This window comes from Eurosta solidaginis, chromosome 1 (genome assembly GCF_040869045.1).
Source record: "Eurosta solidaginis isolate ZX-2024a chromosome 1, ASM4086904v1, whole genome shotgun sequence".
In the NCBI taxonomy this organism is placed as follows: domain Eukaryota; kingdom Metazoa; phylum Arthropoda; class Insecta; order Diptera; family Tephritidae; genus Eurosta; species Eurosta solidaginis.
Window position 1 is genome coordinate 391618711 of NC_090319.1, and position 23726 is coordinate 391642436.

Sequence of the window (23726 nt, forward strand, 5' to 3'; positions counted from 1 at the left end):
TCCAGAGTTTTATAAATGGCATACGAGACGTGGAAACGAAGCGAGCGACATATGCAAACACAAAACCTACATTCACAGAAACAGTATCAGATGCTCTGATTCAGGAAACATCGCTTCTGGGAAAGCCAGCGTTCAAAGCATGCCGTGTGGAGGTAGAAAGGTCAGAATGGGTGAACACAATATTGGAGGTGCTGAAAGGTTCGAAAAAGCGGAGTGAAAGAGTTATCATATGCTTCAAGTGCGGGAAGCCTGGTCACATTGCACGTCATTGCGATCTTGATCCTAGTGGTTTCAACAGCATGGGTGGTCTTAATAACAAAGCTGGAGGGGATGAGCAAGAGCGAGTAAGATGTAGAGATCGAGAGTTAGCTCCAGCTATTGATTGTCCTGTGATAACTGTGTCGCAAATTGGAAGAAAATCAAGCAGTCTTACCGTCAAAGGAAATGTGGATGGCAAGGAGCGTTTACTGACTGTAGATACGGGCGCATCTCTTTCCTTAATCCGATCTGATTTGGCCAACAGGAGAGTAAAGCCATTACCTGGAGCAACGTTGCGTACGGTTACTGGCGAGTATAACCAAGTCCAGGGAGAAGTGGTCTGTGAAGTCTTAATTGGGGAGGTCATGGTTCCACACAAATTCGTTGTGGCGGAGATTGTTGATGAAGTCATATTTGGAGTGGACTTCTTAGTTGACCATGACATCAGGATCGATATGCGGAGAAAGACTATGCGCTATAAGAACCAGGATATACCACTTTACTTCAGTTTGGAGAAAGGGTTCAGCAGTAAGCGAGTGCTGGTGGAGGAGATTCAACAGAGACCACAAAAGTCCAAGAAAGTAAAGCGGGCAATGGTTGATGGAATGAATGGGCCAAACAAAGTAAAACCCAAGGTACCCGCGAGAAGAACACATGGCATTGACAAACTCTACTGGATGGACTAAATCGAACGAAAGAATTTCCCAGAAAGAATGCAAGGGTGGTTTCAAGCCAGCGCGCACTACTGTTGTGAGTCGTCAAGACGATACTGATGATGCAAAGTCAATCCGTCAAGATCGAGCTCTGCGAAGTAGTTCTTCATTGCCCAAAGAACAGAGTGTGAGGGAACAGCCCAGGCTAATGAGTAGTAAGATGAAACACAGGTACGACGAGAACAAAAATTCAGAAGGTTTCTTGGAGGGAGATTTGGTACTGTTATACAACCCTCACCGGCGGAAAGGTGTTCCATCCAAATTTTGGTGCAATTGGGAAGGCTCGTACAAAGTTGTGAAGAAGATCAGTGATACCATCTACCGCATACAAACCATTGGGAAACCACGAAATAGAAGGGTGGTTCATTTGGAGATTCTAGCAGTGTTTAGATCAGGAAATTTGTCAGATCGGGACGATCAGACTTAGGTGGAGGGCAGTGTGACGAATATTAGCAACACTAAGGCATACTATCATCTCTAAGCCGATACTAAGCAGTCACTTGTATCTACATAAACAAATCAATCATAATGTCTACACATATGTACGTACAAGCAGCGGAGAGAAACGCACAAATACATGCATATATCGGAGATGCTCACAAAAGTATACAATCATCGGTGGAGGTGTCACTCACATATACACGCGCATATGAGCAGCTATAAACGTGTATCTGAAGTTTATAGCTGGTGAGTTTATAGCTGGTAAACAAGCAGTAAATTCTAGAGGAAGAAACGCCTAGAAGTATGCGAACGAGGAAACCGAAGAGTATAAAAGCAACACCAGCTGAGGCATGAGCAATCAGTTGGATTTAATCACGCTATTGGTTGTGAAGTGTTATTGTGAAGTACTTTCAAGTAGTTTAATAAATACCATTTTTGCTTTATTGAATATTGGAGTTATTTATTCAACAGTTTAGTGATTCGAACATTAGCAGAAGATTTGGAATAAGCGGAATTTCTTACAATATTTTTTGCATATGCCTTCTACTGTTTTCTATGTACATAGTCTCTGAACGGAAAAAATGCAATCAAGCCCTAGTGAGGGTAGGCACCTATTTGTCGAAAACAGTTATGTAAAAATCAGAACTGCCAACATCCCTAATCCAGGGTGTTATGCTCACCAAGCCTATTAGATGGTTTGCAGCCAAGGGATATATTCGCCTGTATTCCAACTGTGGTGGACGGGTTGGTTCCCAATATTTAATATTAGACCGCTGTTGTTGGTCAGGTGGTCGTACCACCAAAATCTTATGTTAATAAAGAGGATGAACGACTCAGGTTTTATGTCAGAAGGAAAACGGAGTCGCAAGCCAAGGAAGACAAAGGTGCTATAAACGATGCGTCGGACTTTTGGAACGAAAGTAGTGGAGAGTCGACTATGATGGAACGGCAGGTGAATCCAAACGTAGAAGTAGAGTGCGGAGCAGAGGTTATAAGAGAGCTGTCTCGCAGTACCGTGCGGCACTAAGAATTGTCCAACACTTGGGAGCAATGGTCGACCCAGCAAACCTGGAGAGCGAGAGCTTGGAATGACACCGTGTTATGATAGAAATATGTAGATCGAAGACAGGTCAATAGGCCTGCTGTGAGGAACACTCGGTACTGAAACCGGTACGAGGAGGCAGAAGTTTTGAGAGGCAGAATGAAAAGGCAACATTCGGCTGAAGGCGAAAAGCCTGCTTTAAAGAGGCAGAAAGGAGCCAGTCCTAGGGCCGCGAAATGGGATAGCCGGCATAGCAAGACAAATGGATCTAAAGCTGTACAGCAGACGGGGTAGCAACAAACTAGAAAGCTGGAAGTCAGAGAGAGGATTTGAAAAGTGGCGAATGTGTGTATCTACATTTTTTTTTTTTTTTTTTCGAAAATAAGTTATTTACATAGGCGAACTCGTCTTGAATATGCGAATTTACTCATACAAAAATATTTTTAAAATAGCAAACATACATACAGTTATAATGGTTGTAAATTCACACTTTTGCAGTATCTACACATGTTTTCCACAAATCCTAATGAAATGTGGGTATCTACACTATTTGTTGGAAATCAAGTGAACTTGCAACATGTTTCCTAATCAAAAATACCGTATCTACGCAGATACTGCCTTTTCAAAAGTATTCTGAGCTTTTTTACGACTACTTTCTTTCTAAAAAAATCGATATACAAAATTGTAGGTACTGGTCCGAAATAGGTTTTGTAACAAATTTTGCGTAATGCGAGAGCAGTATCTACAATTTCGCATATAAGGAATGAAGGTTTAAGTTGAATTGTAGATACCCTTCTTGTGTATAGTGCGCAGAGCCACACGATATTAAAAGTCAATGTATGGATAGCATGTGCGACTTCTGCAAAGTCAGAACCCGAATATACCGACACAGGGTTGGAAGGTACTTACCGTATCTCGGCCTACCTCAGTCAGCACTACATCTTTCAAATAAACAAGGAGGCAGAGGATAAGTTGTACGCGCAGATTGATAAAATGTCCTGGCCACGGGCAACACTTATCTGCGACTCAGGAAAAGAAATCTCAAGGATAACAATCCTAACACGCAGGAGCAGGCGATAAAAATGACCTCAAAAGCATTTACCTTATTCATATGATCCTTCTATTGTTTTAGGAAATATGACCGCTGTGTATCCGCTCTAAAGTTTAAAGATTAATCAAAAGGCAATTGTATGTAACATCAATTTTTAAAGATATGCGTTTTTCTCTTTGGAATAACGCTAAATGGAAAATCGAAATACTTCCGAACCAAAATAAAAACATCGTAAGTAATTTATACATATGTACATGGATATGTACACTTAGCCAGCCAGTATTTAGTTAAGCTACCTGTTTCTTAAAAGTTTAAGAATCGCTGTGTTAATATACATAAATAAAATTGCAAAATGACATCTAATAAATTGAATAATGTATATATCAGCGATGCCTTTGCAAAATTTCTGCCCCTAGTGCAAAACAGCCTATGTGATGTCATTCAAATTTGCAGGATTAAAAACTTAATTTTCTTCAAGGTTTATTGCCTTGAAAAATTAAAGTCCTGGTTTCTCAAATGCTTCATTAAGTAAATTTTTAAGTTTAATATCTACTGAATGCTTTCGCTTCTTAGACTCTTTACTTACGTATACTCCGAAACAACAATTTTATGAGGCTTATGGATGAAGCGGTTTTGTGAAATGTTCGACAATATGTGCGCATGCATTTCTCATTTAGAAATATTGCTTTATTTTCTACTATGCTATAAGGGAATAAAATAAATAAAGCACCAACGACGTTTTAATTGGTCACACCTTATGCCCTGGGTTCACACCCCGGGCAAAGCAACATCAAAATTTTAGAAATAAAGTTTTTCAATTAGAAAAACAATTTTCTGAGCGGGGTCGCCCCTCGGCAGTGTTTGGCAAGCGCTCCGGGTGTATTTCTACCATGAAAAGCTCTCAGTGAAAACTCATCTGCTTGCCGGCATAAAACATGTAGGTCCCGTCCGGCCAAGTTGTAGGGAAAATCAAGAGGAGCACGACGCAAATTGGAAGAGAAGCTCGGCCTTAGATCTCTTCGGAGGTTATCGCGCCTTACATTTTTACTTTTTTATTAAGGCACCTAAATTATGGTTGGTATATAAAATCAAAGGTATTTTAGTTGTTGCCCCAGTAGCATGCTGTACTAAAAGCCCCGTCACATAAGCAGTTGTTCATATAGATGCGTTTAACACAATCTTATGCATTATGAGTAGATTGCACGTATTTTTATGGAGAACGGCAGATCGAGTGACACTAGAGTCATCTGACATGAAAAAGTAGCCATCTTTTAAAGGCCGCGATGAAATTTTTCATACAGATGCGTTTAACACAATCTTTTGTGTTTCCCAAAGCCTTCGGGGAGTAACCTTATCGCTACAACAACAACAGAATAATTTGACATTTGATTTGGCTAAGGGTGCTTTCGCACTTTGCAAGTGAAATTTTAAGCTAAAAACTGCAATTTAACAAATGAATAGAACACAAAATATGTTAGAATGTATTTTTCTTGCATAATGAGAATGTTTATAACAGTACTCACTGCGAAATTTTGTGTGTTAATGGGTAAGGCGAAATAAACTTCAATTGCCAAGTTTGAAGTTCCTCAATAACCACCATCCCCTCGCAAAGATCCTGAAGCAGATAAATAATTTTGCATGTAAATGCAACGACAGCGATTTGACCCAGATCGGCATCTGCCTATCACAACTAATGTGTACAAAAATATCATGACCTCTGCTTCTGAAGTCTTTTAATGATCGAGGGCATTTCCGTGAGAATTGAGCATGATATAGAGCTAGAAAACTCACTGGATGATGGCTAATATTTACAAACGCAACATCTTGGTTGATTGTGGCGATGTTACTGGATGCATAAGATTGTGTTGAACACATCTATGTATATTAAAAACTTCATTGTGCCTCGGCCATAATCTTTGGTGAAATTCGCATTGCGTTTCAAGCTGCGCTATCGTGCATAGACACAGCACTTCCAATCGGCGAGAACTACCCAGCAAAAACTGGCATAAGAGGTTGTAAGCAATCAGGAGTATTGGTAGATACACATTACAATAAGGTAAATAAAGTAAATCATACGGCTTATACTAATGCCGTATTTTAGGCTTATTTACGATACGAATAAGCCTTACGCCTAAGGTAAATAAGAAATAAAATATAAACTTTGCCTAAACTTAAACGGACAATATGTGCACATGCATTTCTCATTTAGAAATATTGCTTTATTTTCTACTATGCTATAAGGGAATAAAATAAATAACAAAGCACCAACGGCGTTTTAATTGGTCAAAAATCGTATGTTATTAAGGCACCTTGGCGGCCACCGTGGTGTGATGGTAGCCTGCTCCGCCTACCACACCGTATGCCCTGGGTTCACACCCTGGGCAAAGCAACATCAAAATTTTAGAAATAAGGTTTTTCAATTATAAAAAAAAAAAAAATGAAAGGCGCGATAACCTCCGAAGAGATCTAAGGCCGAGCACGACGCAAATGGGAAGAGAAGGTTGGCCTTAGATCTCTTCGGAGGTTATCGCGCCTTACATTTATTTTTTAATTTAAACTTAAACGGGATACATGATAAATAAAACCTAACTATAATCGATCAATTTTTGTGATGTTTTTAAGGACACTGGATGTCCTTTTTATTTGAAAAAATAGGATGGAAAACTAGTTTAAATAAGTAAATCTGTTTGAGCAGCTCTACTTCAAAATTTTGGTATACTGCCATTTTATTTTTACTACACACTGACGGGAGCTACATAGGTGTTTTATGCCAATTCCCCACGACACCTGGCAAATGAATTTTTGAAGACAATATTTTCATGGCTGATATGCACTTTCTGGGCCGGCTAAACCATTGCCGTGGAGTGATCCCGTTAAGAAAAACTTTCAAAAAGTATTTTGAATACTACTTTCCCCGTAACTTGACTGCAGGAACTGAAAATAAATTTTGGATGATAGATTACCAATGTATACTGCCGTCCATAGCAAAAATAGAATAAAATGCACTTACTGCCTTTCAGGAATTTTAATGCCAACCATTTTCACCTATTACAACTTACTCATTAACTAAGTAAATGCTTATTTAAAATTCAAAATGAATGATAAAAAAGGTCTTATATTTGAAGTTTAGTTGAAAAATATTAAATTTCCCAAAAAGAAACTCAATTTTCCGCGATTTTTATACTAAGCTGAGCAGAGCTCACAGAGTATATTAACTTTGTTCGCATAACGGTAATCCGTAACGCCATAAACTAATCGATATATATATAGACTTCTATATATCAAAATGATCTGGGCGAAAAAAGAAATTTATTTAGCCATGTCCGTCCGTCCGTCCTTAAACACGATAACTTGAGTAAATTTTGAGGTATCTTGATGAAATTGGCTATGTAGGTTCCTGGGCATTCATCTCAGATCGCTATTTAAAATGAACGAAATCGGACTATAACCACGCCCACTTTTTCGATATCGAAAATTTCGAAAAACCGAAAAAGTGCGATAATTCATTACCAAAGACGGATAAAGCGATGAAACATGGTAGGTGGGTTGACCTTATGACGTAGAATAGAAAATTAGTCAAATTTTGGACAATGGGCATGGCACCGCCCACTTTTGAAAAAAGGTAATTTGAAAGTTTTGCAAGCGTAATTTGGCAGTCGTTGAAGATACCATGATGAAATTTGGCAAGAGCGTTACTCCTATTCCTATATGTGAGCTAAATAAAAATTAGCAAAATCAGATGACAAACACGCCCACTTTTTAAAAAAAAATTTTTTAAGTAAAATTTTAACAAAAGATTTATTATCTTTACAGTAGGTATATAAGTAAATTATGTCAACATTCAACTCCAGTAATAATATGGTGCAGCAAACTACAAAAATAAAAGAAAATTTCAAAATGAGCGTGTCCCCTTTTTAATTTAATTTGTCTAGAATACTTTAATGCCATAAGTCGTCGAACAAAAATTTACCAATCCTTGTGAAATTTGGTAGGGGCATAGATTCTATGACGATAACTGTTTTCTGTGAAAATGGGCGAAATCGGTTGAAGCCACGCCCAGTTTTTATACACAGTCGACCGTCTGTCCTTCCGTTCGGCCGTTAACACGATAACTTGAGCAAAAACCGATATATCTTTACTAAACTTAGTTCGCGTACTTATCTGAACTCACTTTATCTTGGTATAAAAAATGGCCGAAATCCGACTATGACCACGCCCACTTTTGCGATATCGAAAAATACGAAAAATGAAAAAAATGCCATAATTCAATACCAAATATGAAAAAAGGGATGAAACATGGTAATTGGATTGGTTTATTGACGCAAAATATAACTTTATAAAAAACTTTGTAAAATGGGTGTGACACCTTCCATATTAAGTAGAATTAAATGAAAAAGTTCTGCAGGCCGAAATTAAAAGCCCTTGGAATCTTGGCAGGAATACTGTTCGTGGTATTACATATATAAATAAATTAGCGGTACCCGACAGATGGTGTTCTGGGGCACCCTGGTCCACATTTTGGTCGATATCTCGAAAACGTCTTCACATATACAACTAAGGGCCACTTCCTTTTAAACCCCTCATTAATACCTTTAATTTGATACCCATATCGTACAAATACATTCTAGAGTCACCCCTGGTCCACCGTTATGGCGATATCTCGAAAAGGCGTCCACCTATAGAACTATGGCCCACTCCCTTTTAAAATACTCATTAACGCCTTTCATTTGATTCCCATATCGTACAAGCACATTCTAGAGTCACCCCTGGTCCACCTTTATGGCGATATCGCGAAATGGCGTCCACCTATAGAACTATGGCCCACTCCCTTTTAAAATACTCTTTAATACCTTCCATTTGATACCCATGTCATACAAACACATTTCAGGGTTTCCCTAGGTTCATTTTCCTACATGGTGATTTTCCCTTATTTTGTCCCCAAAGCTCTCAGCTGTGTATGTAATGTTCGATTACACCCGAATTCGATTACCTCCTTACTTGTTCTTTCTACACTTGACTGTCTTTTTGCTATGGACGTCAGAATACTTAAATAATGTTTTGAAATAAGTGATTATAAAGATTAATCTAATAATTCAAAGGCAGATGGTGTCTTATTATAAGTCCTAAGCAAGTTTGATTTTATATAGCTGTGTTTTTTACATTATCTACGTTTACGCTTAAACTTCATATGACCTGCTAAGTGTCAAACTTTATCTACTCTTCTGAAATTGCTGCGCATAAAATTAATACTCCTCAATTTCAATACGCATTATACTCAGATGTGACTGAAATATGTGGCCATGTTTCACCTCTACACTAATTCTATGTATCACCTCTTAAAATGGTGCGTGTTCACAATCCATCGCAACTGATTCAGCTATATGTTATACACTATGGCCATCAGATGGTGTGTCTCCGCTTTTCGGTACACCCTGTGCTGTAGCTAGTTATTTAACCACTGCCGCTAGATGGGTCTCCTAAGCATTGTCTATACGAGGATACGCGTTTTTTTTACGCGCAAACGTAAGCGTATACGCGTGTAAAAAAAAACACGGCTTATGTACAATTAAGCTTATAATTAGGTTAACAATTGGCATATTGTTCATCATCCTACTTGGTTCATAACTCTTATAATGAGGTTATTTTAGTCGATGTATTACAAAGCCTTATATAAGCCTGATTTTTAGTGGGTTATAAGGCTTATATAAAAGGTCTTAACATAGCAAGTAGTATCTTCAAATTAGACCTTATGTAAACCGTATATTATCATGTCCATAAGCCTTATAATAAGGTCGTTGTACTCTTCCTGTTGTTGTTGATGTAGCAGTGCTTCGCCCCATCCAATAGGTGCGACCAATCACAAATTGTCATCAATGTCTTCTAACGGGAGTCCAAGGAAACTTGCAGTTTCAACAGGGGTGGACCATAATGAGAGGGGCGTTAGAGGCGTTGGTTCCACATTACAGTGAGATGGTTGGTGTCATGTGGGAACACATTGCAAGTGGGCATACATTTTGTATGTCGGGGTTGATTCTGGATAGTAAGAGATAGTAGTGTTACCAGTATCCAGATCGAAGTTGATCTAGAGTGACTCCCGGTTCCCTGGGGAATATGCGTTCCTCTTCCGCAAGTTTTGGGTACTGTTCTTTGAGTACTGGATTCACCGGGCAATTCCTGGCATAAAGGTCCGACGCCTGTTTGTGGAGTTCACTGAGGACCTGCTTGTGTTTTTTGGCTTCATACGGCTCAGTTCTCAGGTGCCGTATTTCCTCACAATGCTTACGGAGATGACTCTTTAAACCCCTGTGCGGTGTTGGCTCATCAATCAGATTTCTGTTGGGATGCCCATGTTTCTGGGTATTCAACAGGAACTGTTTGGTTAGCATTTCATTTCTCTCCCTGATGGGGAGTATTCTCGCCTCATTATGAAGATGGTCTTCTGGGGGCATAAGAGGACAACCCTTGACGGTTCTGGCGTATTTTGGCAGGCCTGTAGCTTCTTCCAGTGAGTAGTCTTTAGGCTTGGCGACCATATCGGGGACGCGTAGCATGCAATCAGCTGGCCAATTGCTTTGTAAGTGGTAATGAGCGTTTCTTTGTCTTTTCCCCAAGTACTGCCTACAAGGGATTTGAGGATTTTATTACGGCTCTGGACTTTCGGTACAATTGCGGCTGCGTGCTCTCCAAAATGTAGATCCCGATCAAACGCCACACCCAAGATTTTTGGGTGTAGGACAGTCGGTAGCGTAGTGCCATCGACGTGGATGTTCAAAATGATCGACATTTGGGACGTCCATGTTGTAAATAAGGTCGCTGTGATAATGCCAGGTTTCGCGAGGTGAAAAAACTCGATAGTTCAGGGAGGTAGCCGTTTATTCTGTTGCAAAGCTCATCGATCTATGGGCCTGGGCCTGTGGCCATTATTGTGCAGTCATCGGCGTAAGAAACTATAGTAACTCCTTCCTCCACCACCCTGAGGCACCCCTTATTTAATTTTTCTTGGTTTTGATGTTTCGTTTCTAAATTGCACCGATCCCTGCCGACCACCCAGATAATTTGCGGTCCACCTTTTACCTTTTAAGACATGGGGAAGGGTAGACCCTTCCAGGTCTTGCAGTACCGTGCCATGGTTGACCGTATCAAAAGCTTTTGATAGGTGTAGCGCAACGATTACTGTTCTATGTTGGGGGTTTTGATTTAAACCGCAATATATCTGTGAGCTAATGGCATTTAGCGCGGTGGTGGTGCTGTGCCATGCTGATGACAGGCTAGCTGCAAATTTGCTTTGAAGTAGGGAAGCAAAATGGCTTAAAGCGTATTGGCTACTGGTGATAGGAGAGATATAGGGCGATATGACTTTCCTATGTTAGCTAGTTTCCCACCCTTTAGTAGCGGGACCACTTTGGCCATTTTCCATTTTTCGGGAATGACAAAGGTGGAAAGAGACAGGTTGAAGACATGTGCTAAATATTTGAAACCCTCTTTCCCTAGGCTTTTAAGCATCGGCATGGCTATGCCGTCTGGGCCCACTGCCTTGTATGGTTTAGCATGACCTATGGCATCCTCAACCTCTTTGGCGGTGATGGCAATTGGAGACGCGCTGTTTATGTGCGTGTCTGTTGACCCTCCGTCTAACTTTGTCGACCGTATTATTATTATATATTGTCGGCAAAAAGCGCTCGCGCATTTTTTCGCATCCGACAGCACTTTATCGCCAAAGGCATGGTGCTTAGACGGATTCGATAGGGACTTTACGGTGGACCAAAGCTTACCTACACCGGCAGAGAGGTTACAACCGCTTAGGTGCTCCTCCCATTTCGTCCGCTTGTGTTTATCCACAACCAATCTCATGCGTTGGTTTTTATCCCTTATTTGGGAGTCGCCGGGATCGAGCTGTCTTATAAGGTCACGTTCTCTCGCTAAATTTGCAGCCTCCGCCAGAAAGTGAGGCCGAATTTCGGGAAGCGAGCCGCGGCGGATTCAATGACCTTGCTGAAAGCACGATCCCCATGGCGAGCATCAGTCGGGATAGGGAGGGCAGCAAAGCGGTTGTCTGTAAAGGATTTGTATTCATCCCACTTTCCTTTTTTTAAGTTTATGAAAGTGCGTTTTTCTGTGATGATGAAGTCGGCGGTACGCTCGAGCGAAATAAGTATTGGCAGGTGGTGGGATGCCAATGTTACCATCGGCTGCCAGTTGGCGCAGTTTACGAGTCCTGCGCTCACGATTGATATATCCGGCGAACTGTGACAGCTTCCTACCATACGTGTGGGGGCGTCGCCGTTTATTGTGCAGTACGTCATCTCTTCTATTTGATCCGCCAACATCTGACCCCTACTGTATGCCTGCAAGTTTGAATGGCATAGATCGTGATGGGCATTGAAACCGCCTAGGAAATTATTGCCTGTGAGTAAGGCGCTGATATACGGGCGGTATCCAGGGCAACAGGTGGCAGAAGGGATGTATATGTTGATGATTTCTATGTTTGCATCGCCTGACCGGACAGACAAGCCTTGACGTTGAAGACACTGTCCCTGTGATTGATGTCGGGATAAAATATATGATATTGCACTGAGTGGTGTATGATAAACGCGAGACCGCCTCCATTTCCGCTCTCGCGATCTTTTCTGTGAACATTATACCCAGAACAGGTCTGCAGTGTAGATGTTGATGTGAGTGTAGTCTCTTGAATCGCAACAACGCGGATGTTGTGCCGCTTCATGAAATCGACTATCTCCGTGATCTTCCCAGTTAATCCATTACAGTTTAACTGCAGAATTCTGAAGTGCAAGGGGGGAGACTTCGTCACTCTGGGAGTAAGCGACGGGTGCTTAAGCCTGGGTTGTGAAAGGCTAGGACGCAACTGCTGTTGTGGTCCTGGGACTGGACGTCCTTGGGTAAGCATTGGGGTACCCGGTGTATTTGGGTTTGCGGCGTGGCAACATGGCGCAATGAAACCCGTCGGGGGGTTGCCGTTGCGGAGACCAGAACATCTAGGAAAGTGGCACCATCCGAGGCAGGAGCTGCATTGGGCGGATGTCGTAAACATATATATTCTGTGCTGGCAAACGGTGCAAAAGGTGGTAGGAACTAAGAGTATGTTGCCCTACCTACACGATTGCTGCCGGAAAAGAGGAGGGGAGAAGACGGGGGCAGGGGCTGATGCTCGGCATTGCTACCGACTCTACTACGGAGATTGTAGTTATGAGTGGGAACTTCCGTATGAGTTGGTGGCGCCGTGGGGCGCTAGCAGCAGCGGGTACTTGTTGTGGCTTGTTGAGCAGCGGGGGTCCTGGAAGGTAGTGCGGGGGCGCTAAGGCGTATACTACGGGACGCCCTTGGGCGTGAACAGCAATGTGCCACAAAATATTTATAAAAGTTACGAGGACATCGGGTTTTGGGATGTAGCTCAGTACAACCTGTCCGATGCAACCATCCCTTGCACGAGACACACTGAAAAGAGTATGACCGTCCTAAAAAGATTCTTTTCCGACAGACGCAGCAAAACCATTTCTCAGGACCGGGGTCAGGAGACGGACCCGGATTGGGTTCGATACCTTCACCTAGCAAGAGAATATGGAGCAGTCCTGCTGCAAGGAGCTGCTGGGAGGATAACAATTTGTGGGAGGGACGCAACAAATTAAATGGGGTTACACTGAAAGGACAATCCTTGGTCGAGAAAAAATCCCGAGTCGCTCCGGTACATAGAACCGACTGCCTTGGGAAGCGTTGTACTCTTCATAATGGCTTATAATAAATAATTCCTTATGCAAGCCTTACTTAATATAGGATGTAAGCGTTATTCATAACGTTATCTTTAAAGCCAAATTAAACTTCCTTAACCCAAACGCCATAGTCGTAACCATACCCATATCCATAACCATCTCAATGTGATCGATTAATGGTGCCTTAACCTAAAAATCGTGAAAATTTCATAAAAATGATGAAAACGCAAAAAATTACAAACATATTCCACAAAAAATAAGTATCTTAGTCATAACGTATCCAAAACAATGAAGAAAATCTAAAAAAAGTTATTAAATTCACCAACTCAAATATTTTTAGGTTATGGATATGGCGAGAAACCAAAAACCAATTGATTGGCTATGGCGTTAGCGTTATGGTATGGCACCATTAATCGATTGCATTCCTTTCCATAAGGTAGGTTCGATCAGCTGATTTATCTGGTTATGGCTTTATGGTTATAAGCCACCATTAATTCGCCCTTTAAGATAAACCTTAGGCCTGGTGACTTATATTCCTTATTAGAATTAAGGCCTGATGCCATAAGACTTTTCGCCATATGAAATAAACCTTATATGAGGTTAAATTTTGTTTGCTGGGTATACATACATGTATGTATGTATGTGTGAATACTGATCTGTTGACCGCTTGCTAATCTTTCCATGGCCTATAGCCACATACACTGCGTTGACAAGATCAGTTTGAGTTGAAAACGCGCTAAGTACGGAGGTCTACCGGACTACATAGCAGAAGTGGTGATAAATTACACTCAATCAATCAATCGCACGAGTGTCTTTCTCGAAAACAATTGTGTATTGAAAAATACATAAAAAAGTAAATTTGTGCAAAATTCTTTAAGCATACATAAATATAAAAACTTACTATATTCAATAACAAATAACTTAGTGTTTAAATGCCAAAAAAAGATAAAATCTCCCATTAATTTTTCTTTATTTTCTGGAAACTAAGCAAAACTCAGTAAACTGAAGCAACCGCTTGCATGCAACCTAATATAAACGCACGCAAGTCATTTTGTGTCAAAAATGTCTCATGTACATACAACTTGCATGAGAGCAACCGAAATTGAATTTGGTGCGTGAAAACCTAACTCGATATCCAATTTTTGTTCTGCGTGACATTTAGATTTGACGTTTGCATACATGTTTTACATTATCGCAACGCATACTTATTTCGGTTCGGGCAAAAAACGCCGGTTGTTTGCGTACGCTAAAAAACGCAGTGCGGTTTTATTAGGTTGGCATGTTACGGTGTAAAATGATAACAAAAAAACAATTGTGCAAGAATTTTCTGTACTGATGTGATATGAGACGTGTACTTTATTTGTTATGTACCTATTTATGTACATATATGTATGTATGTACATACAATGTGTATATTTTAGTGCAACATGTTTATTGGGTCTTTTAAACTGATCGTTACCTGAAAAGTTGTGTGCATTTCTATAAGAAATTAATGTCATAGTAAGCATAAGCTACGGTTTGTGGACAACTTTTCGATTTAAATTTCCTCCCTTTGTTTTGTATTGCTAATTCCAGATAAACTATTCGGTATTGAAAAAATATACTAAATTGACGTGTGTTTTGTTGGTGTATTTTTTACACAAGCTAGCGATGGAATGATGTGAGACGATTTTCATAAAATGCCGAGTACCCCTATTAGTTTAGAGTGCCTAAAGTAAAAAAAAAAAAAGCTGCGTATCAATCAAAATGCCGAGCTAAGTATCAATCAAAATACTAAGTCAAAATATTAAGATTCACGTCAACTGTACCGGTTTTAAATAAAATGCCTCGAAAACACGAGTTTCTGTAAATAAACGTTTCCTCACAGTCCTTTGTTGTTGTGTTAACAGTGCTTCGCCGCATTCAACTCACAAAATGTCATCAAAGTCCTGTAACGGGTGTCCAAGGAAACTCGCAGTTTCAACAGGGGTGGACCATAGGGAAGTTGGTGTTAGAGGCGTAGGTATTAAAATATGGAGCCATAACCGCCGAATTGACGTAAGGGTGATTACGAAAAATTACCGGGTTAAGCGTTTTTTGGTACTTACGTCAATTTCGTCGTCTTACTCACCAGCGGATATTGAAGGTTACTTGCTTCAAAATAGGTACTAATTAAAGCATTTCATATTTTAACTTTTATTTCATTAAATTAACATAACAACACTTCAAATAAAGTTGACATCAGTAAAAACTTAAAGTATGCACAGGTTTTTTTTTTAATATAGTATTTAAAAATTAGAAAGTGGCTATTCGTCGGGGAAAAAAATGTCTTCCTCCAGAATGGAATAAAATGAAGAAAAACAGCAAAAACTGAAATAAAAGAAAATATCGAAAAAATTTCTGAAAATTTCGTACTGAATTTTCCGGACAGGCAGTCCCTACTAAAAATTATGTCCCTTCCTCGTCAGTTTCAGGTAATTTATCTGCAATCGCAGCACCGGGTTGCAAATTTAAATACTCGTTGTGGAATTGCTGCGTAATGGCGCTTTTTCGCAGAGTTTTTTCAAATCGCTAAATTTGTTTATTGAAATTTTCAATGGTCTATCATATAAGGATAGGGGTTCTTCGTTATTAACTGACATTTTACTTCGAGATCTGTTAATTGAATTTAGATTATATTTCTTTTTCTCTGGGTTATCGAAGTATCCATATTTTATAGTAACAATTTGGGAACCTTTCGTAAATATTGCAGATCGATCCAAGTTAAAAGCTATTTTTATGGAGTCTTTGAAATCATGCATATTCCATTATTGTACACTCATAACTTCTTGGATTTTTTCTCGCGTTGAAAATAGTGTTAAACCAAACACTTTTTTGACGTGTAAATGACTCTCTTGTGCTATGAATAGAATCTACTGGCATCATAGTATGGCCGGGTAATAAATAGGTAATTTTTAAAGTTTTCATGTAAGTACAGGTCTTCATAAAATATGCAAACATAGGTACTGTCACAGTAAAGGCTAATATTTGTATATGTTAGTTTTTCATCTAAGACTTGTAGGTATTTGAAAATTACCGTGCTCTCATTGTAGTAAGCGTACTTTCTTGAATAGAACGAATTCACACTTTTTGCATGGGGATTATTGAGAACTTTCTGAAGAACGAAGAATTTGTTAGGCCCTGCTTTTGTTCGTTAAGAAATATTTTTTTTTGACATTTCTTTGTCCTTAAGGTGCCTTCGAAATTCTTCAGTCTGCTTTAAAATATTTTGAGTTTCACTGTCCGAGTTTTTATATTTTTCACAGCGCATTTATCCTTGTTGGGCATATGGAAGCCAATATGAAAATCGCTATTGAAAAGACTTCGAAACACTCTTAAAGATAATTTAGATAAATCCTTTTGCATTTTACTGAAATGGCTTAGATAATATTTATACAAGGTTGGTACACTCCTAAGTTCGGATGGTAAATAAAGTTTACTGCTCTTATTACGGCAATAATGTGACGGTACAGCAGGCAATTGGGTAATAATAGATTTTAAAAGTGCTACCTCATTTTCATCAGATTTGTTTTGTGGTTTTACCTTTCTTTTAGTTTCGTTGGCTTGAAGAATCTGTGCATTATTTCTGGCATATATTAGCATATTTTGCGAAATGTTTAATGTGTGTAGCAAAAACTGTTGGTATACTTTCGCCTTTTTATCACTAAATTGAAGTACATATTCAAAACTGCACTGCCTTTTTGTAGTCTCGGACGCCAGTTAATTACTAAGTAATAAAAAGTACAAATTGTGCACCTATTTGACGTCAAAATTGATACCCACCATGATGAAATAATAAAGGTGATGTCAACAACATAACCTCACTTTTACGGCAGCTCTATTGGCCAGTATTTACTTGTACTACAAAAGTACTAAATTTTTATTGCGAAATTTTTCGGAAAAATTTCCTCAAAAATTAAGTTTTCTGCAAAATTTTGTATATAATCTTTTGGAGAATACAAAGTTACGTTTATGTCTAAAAAATTCTGGTAGCGGCTTACATAGTCATTATATTTCTAAACGTATAGTAAAATCTACTCCGATCGTATTAGAATTCAAAGGTAGTTATGTATGATAGATAACCCTCTAAATTATGCATGCCGAACTTGTCAGAATAAGCGAAAACGTCAACGGGATGAGAACACCTGAATATCAATTTCATCATGAGACGCACAAAGCATAGTGTACCTATACAAGTGTGTTCACTAAGCGATAAACGTCAAAACTACAAACAGCCTCGCTCACCTGATGGAAATCTCAGGTCTAGAGTCGCATTTTTAGTCTCAACAACAACATTTTTGACTACCAATCATCTCGACTTTTTCAATTTTTCAATCATTCGGCGCATTCGGTAATGGTATCCATTTTGAATTCGCTGTCATTCCGAATCCAGCGAGTGCCTGTCTGAATGCTTGACAGATAAGTCAACACACTTGTACTTGAACACTATGGCACAAAGAACTAACTATTGCTTCAAATATTTTTAACGCAAGTAACAGTTTGCGGTCATGAAAAAATGAAAACAAAGTGCGTTATGTATTTACGTCAAAATTGGTTTTGCTATAACTTTATAACGTTACTTCATAGAACTGTGAAATTTTTTGGGTATACAGATTTTTTTTTTTTTTTTATTATTCAGTATTATCTTATGAAATGAAATTTAACAGATTTTAATACTATGTTCAAACAGAAAAATAAATTGAGGAAATTTCGATTTGAATTGAGTGCTGTTCATACAACTCGATTTAGCTTACACAATAGTAATTTGATAGCTGGTTGGCTCATCTCTACAGCAAGAACATACCTTTGTTCAGACTGTCAAAATGAACACGCACATTATTAGGCGAATGAAATGGAATGAAAACATAAAACTTTGAAATTTTTGTGTGTTGTAAGAAAATGTGTTCAATGTTTTGGTTTCATTTTGATTTTGCCATCTTCTTTTGAAATCCGTACTCCAGTGAAATGAAAGACATAAAATCAGCTGATTAGATGAGCCAACCATATAGTTCAGCCATGCGTAACTGACGTTTAAGTATACTCAATAAACACACTTTACAATGTTGCATTTGCAGTTTGAAACAATTTATTACGCAATTTTTTTTAAATTGGCAATTTATTATTACAATTTATTATATGACAAATTGCGTAATAAATTGCCCAAATAGTATAAATTGCCAATTTGGTGTGTGTTTGAACCTAGTATAACATTAGTACATTAGTGAACATAGAATAAATTGGGACAATACTATCTATTTCGATAATAAAAAAATCGATATTTTGTCCCTTACGTCAATTCGGCGCTTATGGCTCGATATTTTCTTTTTTCACAACCCGCGAACGGACCAGAATACTGCGATTAAGTAGTCTAGGATTAATCTGGGATGAGTCGTAAAGGAGTATGCGACTACAGCCAGTTTCGATCTTTTTATGTGAGTTGGAGTGAGTAATCCTTTTTGTTTGAGCATGTCCTATGGAGGGACCAATTGTAACAGTTCATTCCTGAATGGGTAATGTCGGACTGGTCCTCTTTATACACCTACCGGCAATGTCTGCTATTTATGCCCCTTCGGGCACTGTTTGACAGCTCCTCATTCTATTCCTTCTGGTATTGTCAGACAGAATCTCTTCGTACCCCTACAGGTACTGTCGATCATGTCCTCTTTCTAGTCATACGGGAACTGTTACCGATTTAATAAGTTTTTTTCGTATTGGTATTGTAGATAAGGGAACATGGAGTACTAGAAGATATTTAAGGCACTATGGAGCTTCGTATTTTTATTCTATAAATCATTTCATTTCCACACAATATTTTTATTTTGCCCTTTTCTATGACCTTTTTACTTTGTTTCTTAAAACTCGCTTCATACATTTCAAACTTACTAATCCCAACAGTACCCAAAAGAGACTACTCTTTTAAGCGCTTAATCGCATAATTTGTTGCAGGGTACTATATGTATGTGTTGATATTTGAGATACATTTATTTTTGAATTTAAAATTAAGGTGACTTTAGAATTAAGATACTTCTTATCGGGCAAAATGGTAAAACTGTGAGGCCATCATAGGAATTTATTCAAAATTACCAGGAACACTGCAACCAGAACTGTTCGACTTCAAAAGCGTAAGTAATTTATATCTAAACTTGATCCATCACTCCCGTGTAATACTTTTTGACGTAATCTGAAATACCTATGTGTATGTGGCAAGAAAAATGTGGAATGCAAACTGAATGCTGATGTGCTAAATGACGAGTTTGTCAGGACTCCACGAACTAATGTGCCTGATAATTTCACGCCTCTATATCTATGTGCTACTCAGACACATCATTTGAGTTTTCAACTGTATCTGATAGTAATGTTGCTAGATTATATTGCCATATATATTAACCTTTTTTTATTTTTATTTTTATATATTAAGCTGCCTTACCCACAAACCACTGTATTACAACATCATGCTTCCATGACTTGTAGAAGGACGCCATTGTAAAGCCTGTGCCTAAAAATAGAGATGCAAGTTTACCAAATGATTTTCGTCCCATAAGTATTTTACCAGCGCTGTCAAAGATTTTTGAAAGCCTACTCGCGGAACAAATTACCCTGCATGTCCAAAACAAGAAACTACTTTCCCCCTATCAATCGTGATTTAGAACGTTGTTAAACATTTTAGATGATATACGGCTGTCCTTTGATAAAAATGAGCTAACATTGCTTTGCCTCTTAGACTTCTCGAAAGCTTTTGACTCTGTTAATCACATTTTATTTTGGATTTGGTGAAAATGCAGTAAAAGTTATGAGCAGCTATCTGACCGGCAGATATCAGCGAGTGGACACGGGCTACGATTTATCGCAGCCTAAACCATTGACCATGGGAGTTCCACAGGGCTGTATCCTTGGACCTCTATTATTCAGATTGTTTATTAACGACATTTTTCTACAGTACAGTGCAACCACGTTAGCTTGGATACCTATGCTAACGATGTACAAATGTACTTGGCTGATGATAGATTTAGCAGGACCAATGACTTATGCTCTAAATTAAATGCTGACTTACTGAGTATTTCTCGCTGGGCTAGTAAAAATGGTCTTTGCCTCAACACTAATAAATCTTATGTTTTGCCGATCTCTAGAAAGAAGATCGAAATTGGTACCCTCCCAGCCATATATATCGATAAGAATTTGATAAAAATAGTTAAAAAAGTAAAAAATCTTGGATTTATGGTAAATTCTAGCCTTACACGCACATATCATATTAATTTTATGGTGTGGAAAGTATACGGTACTCTACGCAATTTAAGGCAATCGTCAATGTTTACCCCAGCCGTTATACGTAAAAAAATGGTCATTCAGCTACTGTTGCCTATAATCACTTATTCAGAGTTAATATACAATAAACTAAACTCTTGTTCTGCCCATAAAATTGATATAGCCTTCAATCATATAACACGCTATGTATACGGTCTAAGTAAGTATACCAAGTTTCTGCTTGGAACGTAAACTCAAGCTAATGGGCATTTCTAGAGTTTAGCAGTACTGCTAAACTATAAATCGGGCCTTTAAACGGACGATTCATGCGAATTCTTAGATAGGGCGTTTTTAAAAAAATTCTGAGATTGAGTGTTCTCGAACTGTCTGCCGGGATAGGGTGGTATCCCACGCAGCAGTCGGTTATGTTTTCCTTTTGCTTTTGTTAAACAATTCACTTTGAAAAGGTGAGCTCATTGATGGCTTGAAAGTGAGTTTGATTACTCTAGTGTTTAAAAGTGGTAATAATTAAAATATTGCCTAGAATAGACCAACAACTAACTTCTGGTTGGTTGGTTGCCGGCAGCACAGCAACCAGCCGGCGGGATCGGGCCCAATTAGTGCTCTAGGCACCATTTTGATGCTTTTTCTCCTGGAACCAATTAGTTATATTGTTTATTAAATTCCTGTACAATTACGTTGTTTTTACTAGAACCATTTTGTTAGTTCAACAAACCAATTTATGCAATTTATGAGGCATTTTGAGACGTCTCTTAGAACGTACAGCACGTAACCGCCTAGAGTTCGGTACCTAATATTCGCAGCCTGCACGTCCTGCACATGTCGTTCTTCGTTCACCGAGAGCTGAATATATCGGTTATCAAAGAATGAGTACTCTTCGAGAACCCTCTAGCCAGATATCCGATGTTTTAGTTCTCTACAAAGCAGGGTGAGGTCCAGGACCTCCTCCCTTACCTCAGTAATAAAAGTCGGGTCATTCCCTCTATTAAATATACAAGTCCCTCATCTACAATAAAAGTAAATAAAGACTCACCTCTATTGTTGGTATCCGAGCTTCCCCAGATGCTATCATGGGCATTAGCTTCGGCACCGATGATCACGCCGACACCTCTCCGCCTTGCTTCAGCGGCGATTTCGCCCAGTATCGCAGTTGGTGGTCCCGCTACGTCCCCATGGGGCATGTACGCTGAGATCACACACATTTCATTACTGCCTCGCTCGAGGCAGACCGTGGTTACGTCAGCATTGCTGAAAATAGAGAAAATAAAAGCTTTAATCTTTTTTTTAACAAGCACACAGGATCTAGGCCTACCCGCCTCCCCATCCACCAAGGTGTGGAATTTTCCAGTCCTTAATCCAGACATCTTTCTGCCGTTACTACTCAGCAATGGCGCCTCGACAAGGAAAAAACGTTCAAAATTTGAAAATCTAAAAAATTTAAAATGAGATTTTTAAAAAATAAAAAGAGACACCTCGACGGGTTAATGTAATGAACCGTTATTTTAACAGGGTCATTTTCTTGGAATACCCTGATTAATTTTAAATGTTCTTAAAAAAAAAAGGTTTTTATTTATGAATTCTAGTATAAATGCTTTTTAAAGCATCGACGTGCTTGACATTTTACTTAAAATAAAATAACTTTAAATGAAATAAATAAATTAAACTAAATTAATATATGCGTGTGTGCCATGAACGAACGACGAAACGAAAAAACTCCCATATGTTAATTAAAATATAGTACAGTCATACCATCTATAAGCGTACCTACGTATGTACATATGTACATATTTGTTAATGTAGGGGTGATCGCACCTTAGCGTTGAGTGTTTTATACCTAAATATTAAGAAGTGTCCGAGCGAATCAAATGTTTTGCCCTAATCCGAATCCGACCCGATTATTCGTTTTTTTTTTTTTTTTTTTTGTTTAAATTAAACTTAAAAAATTAAAAAAATGACAAAAAAATATTTCCTCTTTCATTTCAGAGTAATAAGTATCTAAGTGCCGCAAAGATATTTATGCAAAGCAAAATTTCGGGCTTTATTCACGTTTTTGAAGTACAACACCCTTGTTATCTTTATACTCTATATAAGATTGCATTTTTAACCTAAATGATAAACTTCGTACTTGTAAAAATATTAACTTACCAAATGCTTGATAAAAAATATACGCGATAAAAAGAAATCATAGAAACGGTATAGAGTCTGCTACGAGCGGCGAGTAACTCGCTGGAAATTAAAAAAATTGATGCCTAATGTTTTCCAAGAGGGACATTTTCAATTGTTTCGCATTAATCCATGTCGTGTAGGCACCTTATCCAAATGTGATTTTTGGAAAGAGAATTAATTAATTAAATACAGTCGGAAAAATAAACGCAAAAGATATAAAGACATTTACGCACATCTCGCAAAAAAACCTGCGATTAACCTAACCAAAAACATTATGCAAAGTAACGAGTGACGTCTCTTATTATATTTATCTTGTTTGGTAACACGACATAGCGCTGTCCCAATATGCTAGCACAATCCCTGCTATAATTGATGATGCTAAACCGCGCCATAGTCCGCCGACTACTTAGAAAGTCACACAACAAAAAACCAAAAGTCAAAAGCAGTAAATGGTGTAATCTTTACAAAAGTTCGGATGCTCGGCCGACCATGGCCGACTTTTCCAGCTATTCGGTGACGAACGCAAACCGAATCTTCGGTCGAACTATAGTGAATTACCTGCAGTTAAGCCAACTAATTGCAAATAACCTAACAACTAATATAAAGGCTTAGCCCAACTGTAGTTTTTTATATATGTACATACATTAGACTGGGTCGATTTATTAACCGATTTCGCGCCATCGATTTTTCGATAGGATTTGGGCTCAGGAAAAAAAGTTCCACTACGCATACCCAAAAAAATAATTTTCGACGTTCGTCTATACAAATCGACCCAGGTTAACATACATAGGTACATATGTAAGCAAGTGGTAATTTTAACATGTGGATGTTTTAGGAGAAATGTCCACTGTCGAATTTCAACCAGAAATGTACCTGTCTTATACTACAGAATATAATAGATATATTATTACAGCAGTATTGCTAAAGTACAACTTAATTGATGGAATGTTGCCGATAATTAAGTTGATTATAGCTGAGTTCCCATGAACATCATTCCAGATCTCGTTAAAAACTTATAATGCAAATGCAACAACAACGTTGTGATCCTG

General features: G+C 38.6%; 1 protein-coding gene across 4 annotated transcripts in view; it reads left to right on the forward strand.

The window, feature by feature from the left end:
• Positions 1-23726, forward strand: part of LOC137238489 (acyl-CoA Delta-9 desaturase-like) — a 142503-nt gene that overhangs the window by 26138 nt on the left and 92639 nt on the right. The window contains exons 1-2 of one of the 4 annotated variants that reach the window (XM_067763544.1): positions 13954-14083; positions 19253-19370. The exons of 2 other annotated variants lie outside the window; for them this stretch is intronic. The gene's annotated coding sequence lies outside the window, so the exon portion shown is untranslated. Of the gene's footprint in view, positions 1-13927; positions 14084-19252; positions 19371-23726 lie in introns of those variants that run through there. One more of the 4 variants, XM_067763542.1, reaches the window with a different exon arrangement.